Source organism: Arachis ipaensis, chromosome B04, assembly GCF_000816755.2.
Source record: "Arachis ipaensis cultivar K30076 chromosome B04, Araip1.1, whole genome shotgun sequence".
NCBI classification, from domain to species: Eukaryota; Viridiplantae; Streptophyta; class Magnoliopsida; order Fabales; family Fabaceae; genus Arachis; species Arachis ipaensis.
In genome coordinates, this window is record NC_029788.2 from 130835142 (window position 1) to 130842426 (window position 7285).

The window sequence follows — 7285 nt, forward strand, 5'->3', positions numbered from 1 at the left end:
TCGTCGCCGCCTCGCCCTCGTTGTTGCCGCCGTGACCTCCTCGTCCTCGTCGGCTTCCGCTCCGCTGCTCCTCGCCGCTGCCCCTCGCCGCCTCTGCTTCTTGCTTCGATCTCTGTTTTTGCTTCGTCTTCTGTTTCTTGATTTGTTGAATATGATTTGATTTGTTTAATCATTATTGGTTTTGTTCTTGTTTTGATTTCTGAATTGTTGTTGATTGATTTCTGAATTGCTGTTAATGGAAGAAGTTGCTGTTGTTTGGTGTTCTTAGTGTTGGTATTGGTGTTGATGTTGGTGTTGGTGTTGGTGGTGGTGGTGGTGCTGGTTGTGACGGTGGTGTTGGTGTTGGTGGTGGTGGTGGTGGAAGAGGTAATTGTGTTGGTAGTGGTGAGGATATTTTTGTCCAAAAAAATTAAAAGGACGATTTTAATACGAAAAAAAACGTTAAGGACGATTCTAAATCGAAAATTAGAAGAGGGACGAGTTCGATTCTGACGCAAAATTTTTGGGACCATAAGCCACCAAACTTTCTTTATTATTTTATCATAATCTAATTTCTTAAAGTAATTTTAATTTTTAGATAAAATATATTCAATTTATCCACCTCAAAATCATTCAAGCAGCTTCTATTATCACGATAATAATCTACTTTTTTGTCAACATCTTTTTCAAAAATTCTTCCATGATAAAATATAATATCCAAAACTTCATCCACCTGAAACATTTATAAATAAACTAATTAAACACATGCAGTACTACTAACAGTGTATCACAACTCTATATGAGTAACATTAATAGAAAAAATATCACGTTTCATACATCAAAAACAGAACGAACAAAATCCCACCTTAATATAATAATCACAAAAAATCTAACAACATCACATCAAAAACAGAACGAACAAAATCCCACCTTAATATAATAATCACAAAAAATCTAACAACATAGTAATATAAAAAAACAGCAAATGCAAATGATGAAATCACCTAAAAAAATAACTCAAATAAAAAAGGATCAATGAGTATCCAAAATTTTGTTCAGTCGGTAACAATATTACTAACTTCATTTATATTCACGATGTTGGTACCCTCAACTTCACCAGCTTCCTATGGTTGACGTCTTTTTTTTTTGTGCTAACAAACTCATACTACCGTCACGACATTCTTTGAAAGAGGAGGAGACGAAATAGTTTAAGAAAAAAAAGAAGAAAGAATTGTAAATGATCATCTTTATCTAAGAAATTTTTTAATACCCCTACACAATAATACAATGCTATTTTTTTTTCATTTCACGCCTACGCAGCAGTGACAGTGCCAGGTCAACATTTCACTTGCTGACTCACACCGAAATTAGATAAAGAGATCTGTATGTAGTCTGAAATTCAAACTGAAAGATATATTTAATGCAATTAAAAAGGGGTAATGCTACGGTGAGGAAGCAATTTTTTTCCTCACCTGTTAAATGTACGTGGGCAAACGATAAATGTACGCGTGTAGTGTGGGTCTTGATGGAAGAGGACAAGATCTGCAAACTATCAAATCTGTGTTGCGTATTGATAGAAAATAATTAATTAAGTGAAACTGATTAATGATTAATGTTATTATTAAGATTGTGGGCTTTTTTTATTGGACCTTGAATGTTTTTGTTATCTAGTTGAGTTGATTTTTTTTCTAAAGATAATAGGTTATATTTCATTAATTATTAAAAAATAAAATATAAAGATGTCCAAAAGTAGATCAGCATAGTAAAAGGTGGAATTTTCCAAAAATATTACACTGAAGGTATTCATCCAATGGTGCGTGGTCGAAAAACGAAAAAAAATCTTAAAGAAGAAATAATGATAAATCAAATTGAATCTAACTAAGAGCTTGTCTCATGGAGATGACGACCTAAACTGGGAGTTCTTTGGATTTCACGAAGCAACTTGACAAAGCTTGCTAGAATGGCAGACGGCATAGAAGTAGAACCTTGAAAAATTAACTGGTTGCGAGCTTTTCAGCAGTTCCAGCAAATGATGGCAAGCAATTGAGGATTACGATCAGCATTCTTCAACGGGTTAAGTATCTCTGTTGATGCAGTCCACCATGTCCAAAGTCGTTAGAACTCTGAGGGGGAAGACAGTCACAAAGATAACTCTGAGACCATACGTCTTTAATTCTAGAGCAATCGATCAAACAATGAGTGACTGTTTCCGTTGCTTCATGACAGCAAGGGCATATTGGTGATATAGATGGGATGCGGTGATGATCTGAGCAAGCACCGGAAATCGGCCATGGAGAGCTTTCCAAATAAATAGTTGAGTTGATTTAGGCTTAGAAAAAAAAAAAAACTGAATGTAAATTAAAAATATAGATTTAGTGTGATAAAAAAATTTTCACACAGAACAATGTAAAAAATGTTATTGAAATTAAAAATTAAATAGATTAAATTTAAATTAATAATTTAATGGGATTCAATTTGATAAAAATAAATGTACTGATAATTTGATATTATTTTTGTCGTATAATTAATTATGTTCATTCGTAAATAATTATTTTTTTTGTTTTGGAAATAATTATTTTTTGTAATATACATAAGAAAAAAAATCAAATCTTCTATCTTTATGGTAATATAAATACAAATAGAGAGTTTTTATTAACATGACGTTCATACATTAAGTTTAACAATTATTTGCTTAGGTATTCTCACTCAAAATTTTTAAAATTTTATTTATAAATTATAAATTATTTTTTTTAGATTGTCACTTTTTAAATTTTTAAATACGCTTTATTAGGTTATTAGATATTTAGTTTTTAATATTATTAAATTAATTTAAAAAAAATTATTTATAAATTATTTATTTTTTAAATTTTTAAATTATAGTTACATTTTATTCTTATTATATAATTATTACTCTTTTATTTAAAGAAAAAATAAATAAATTATAATTTTTGAAGAAACTAAGTTCACATAATAACTAATATGGATTTGAACCAACGTATCGATATGCATAGACTTCCAGAATCGCCAGGGATCTTATAATATGGATTTAGTTTTGTGAGTTTTGACACTCTCAATACTCCTGAATTTGATTACACCTAATTGGTTCGTAAGTTTATTGTTTTAGAAAAAATAAATTTATTGATAAATTTATTTATTTCATCGATTTTTTCTTAGCAAACTTATTGACAACAAACTCTTTTTATCATTTTAAGTTATTTGCTTAGGTTGTTACTTTTTAAATTATAAATTATTTGCATTTTATTCTTTTAAATTATTATTTATTATTTATTTAGGTTGTTATTTTTAATTTTAAGTTATTTGCTTAGGTTGTTTTGCTTAGGTTGTTACTTTTTAAAGGTTTAATTACTTTGTTGGTTCCTATAGTTTCACCAAATTGTTAATTAGGTCCTATACTTTTTTTCTTTCAATTGGGTCCCTACACTACTTTAATTTTGTAATTAAGTTCTTCCTAGTGTAAAAAATATTAGAGTTAACTGAATATTTCTTCTTAAATTGAAGATATTTATAATTAAAAACTTAATTTAATATTTGACTGCATGTATTTTGATAAAAATATTATGTTAATTTTAATATTTTTAACATGAAAATGACGTAATTACAAAATTAAAAATAGTGTAGGGACCTAATTGAAAAAAAAGTATAGGAACCTAATTAAAAATTTGGTGAAGCTACAGGAACCAACAAAATAATTAAACATTTAAAAAATAACAACCTAAGCAAAATAACCTAAGCAAATAACTTAAAATTAAAAAATAACAACCTAAATAAATAATAAATAATAATTTAAAGGAATAAAATGCAAATAACTTAGAATTTAAAAAAGTAACAACCTAAGCAAATAACTTAAAATGATAAAAATAGTTTGTTGTCAATAAGTTTGCTAAGAAAAAATCGATGAAATAAATAAATTTATCAATGAATTTATTTTTTCTAAAACAATAAACTTACCAACCAATTAGGTGTAATCAAATTCAGGAGCATTGAGAGTGTCAAAATTCACAATACTAAATCCATATTATAGGAATGGTACTCTACTATACAGATTGAAGTGATATAGAGAGAGAAAATAAATTCTTTTTATAATTATTTTTTATTATTTTATTGTTATTCAAAGTGTGAGTCCTACCTTTTTTAATCTCTCTTTCATCCCATGAAAAAAATCTGTAAACTTATATCTTTACAGTATAATTCACCATTATAAGATACTTGACGATTCCAGAAATTTGTGCATAATAATACGTTGGTTTAAATCCATATTAGTTATTAAGTGAACTTAGTTTCTTCAAAAATTATAATTTATTTGTTTTTTTTTAATAAAAGAGTAATAATTATATAATAAAAATAAAATATAATTATAATTAAATTAAAAAAAATAACAACTTAAGCAAAATAACCTATCGAAGCAAATAACTTAAAATTAAAAAGTAACAACATAATCAAATAATAATTTATAATTTATAAATAAAATTTTAAAAATTTCTAGTGACAACACCTAAGTAAATAATTTTTAAATTTAATGTATGAGCGTCATGTTAACATAATAAAAACTCTCTATTTATATTATCATAAAGATAAAAAAATTGATTTTTTATGTATATTACAAAAAATAATTATTTCCAAAATAAAAATAAATAATTATTTACGAATGAACATAATTAATTATACGACAAAAATAATAGCAGTACGTTTATTTTTATCAAATTGAATCTCATTAAATTATTAATTTTAAATTCAATCTATTTAATTTTTAATTTCAATAACATTTCCTACATTGTTCTGTGTGAAATTTTTTTTATCAAACTAAATCCATATTTTTAATTTACATTCAGTTATTTTTTTTCTAAGCCTAATTTTCATATGAAACAAATAAATGATCACATTCATCAAAATCAGTAACAATCAGCTCGAGACCAACCAAATAACAAAAACATTCGAAGTCCAGTAAAAAAAATCCACGCTCTTAATTAACAATATTAACTATTAATCAGTTTCACTTAATTAATTCTTTTTTATTAACACGCAACATAGATATTGATAGTTTGCAGATCTTATCTCCTCCATCAAGACACACACCACACGCATTCATTTATTGTTTACCCACGTACGTTTTCAACAGGTGAAGAAAAAAAAATTGCTTCCTCACCTTAGCATTGACCATTAAAAAGTGCAGAACAACAATGATACATAGACCAAATCTAGAAGACCATTTTAAAAATTTATCCTAATTTTGTAACTTCATATAATTTTGGGTTATAATTGTAAGAGTAAAATGAAAAAACAAATTCGACGTTAGACTCTCATATCCCCTGTATATTGTTGCATGAAAAATATTATTTGTACGATAAAAATTAGTCTTTGGTTAACTTTTAATATTATTTAATTATTCTTTTTTTATGTAACTTCGTATAAAAAATATGGGTTTTTTTCTTTCTTTTACGTTACATTCTTAAATGTAGGGGTGGAAACAGGCCAGGCCAGGCCAGGCTTTGCTCTTAACAGGCCTGGTTGATTGACCTGAGTCTGGCCTGCAGCCTGCTATAAGCTTTTTTCAAAGTACTAAGTCTGACCTGTTATTCAATCTGGCCTGACCTGAAGCCTGTTAAAAGGCCTGTTAATTTTTTTTTACAAAAATAAAATATTATTTAAAAAAATATTTTTAATAAATATATTTATATATAAAATGTCATATTTAATATTTATAAAAATTTTTAAACTTTAAAGTATTTAAAATATACAAAACTATTTATAATTAAATATAATAAATTTAAAATATCTCATTATTTTGTTAATAATAAAAAAATTATTTATATATATAATTATGTATTAAATGGTTTAGACAGGTCTGACAGGCCAGGTCAGATTAGGCTAATTAGTAAGTTTGGGCCTGACCTATTAACATAATAAAGCCTTTATAACAGCCTGAATCTGTACTTATTTTATAACAGGTCAGGCCAGACCAGACTAAACACAAATCAGGCTGCAGGACCCTGACAGGCCATGAGACATTTTTCCACCCCTACTTAAATGTGATAACACCATTCTCTTTTGTTTTAGAGCTCAACCAGAGGGGAGTGAGATTCTGTTCCAAGCGAGGGATGGTTCACGAGGTGAGGCCTGTCTTCTCCCGGCTTTCGTCTAAACGATAAGGATCACCTAAAGCTATTGATTTGATAGCGGGTTAGAGGAGGCATTTTTATCTATTCTTAATATGATTATATAGAATACCGAGCTACCAAACAAGCCAACAAACGAGTTCAAGTGAGCCCTGCCAATAGAAGAGCCACTTTCTGCCTCTTCTTCGGTTTCTTCTTCTTTCTTTTACATTACATTCTTAAATGTGATAACACCACTTTCTCGTTTTGAAACTCATCCAAAATGTTCTCATGATGAAGTCAGATAGCACCTTCTTCTTCTTTTATTATTGTTATTATTATTTATTTGCCCCCTTGTTTATGTGATTGTACCTGTATATAGTTCCGAAATAAAAGGAGTAACTGACGCACTTTAAATTTTTAAAATCTTATGACTACTATTGTTAAAGGCTATTTCTTGTGGTTCCATTCTACTATATTTGTGTTTATAAAATTTTTTTCTTTTCCAATGCCAACACAGATAACAAACATAAAAAATATGATGTGGAAGACAAATTTAAATGGGTCATAGTCATCTTCTGCAAGTGGAGTATCAGATAAAACATAAATAAACATAATTGTTATTTAAAAATAAACATAATAATCTATTTTTATTTAATCTTAACACAGTTTTCTTATTTAGTTTTAATAATAGAGTTAATATCAATAAAATAATTTGTACTTAATTAGTTTAAGTGAAAAAGAACAAAAAATAAAAAATTTAAGTAAAAAAACGTAGATAGTATGTTCATAATTTTTTTTTAATTATAACACATCTAATAGTATGATGTTATATACAAAATATTTTTAAAACACATCCAAACTCATAAAATTATAGAATTTAAATATAAACGTTAATAATACAATTAATCTTTTGATTTTTTATCCGATAAAATGCAACTAATATTTATTATTTAATTATTAGTTAGATTTTTTCATTACTTATTTTTAACATTAATGTTTTCAAATAAAGTAATTCATAGTTAATTAGTTTGATTAAAGATGCACAAAAAATAAAAAATTTAAGTAAGAAGATGTAGATGGTATATTCATATATTTTTTAATTATAACACATCTAAAAATACGATGTTATATATAAATTATTTTGAAACACATCCAAAATTTAAAAGTTTAATTAAGAATATTTAGATGGT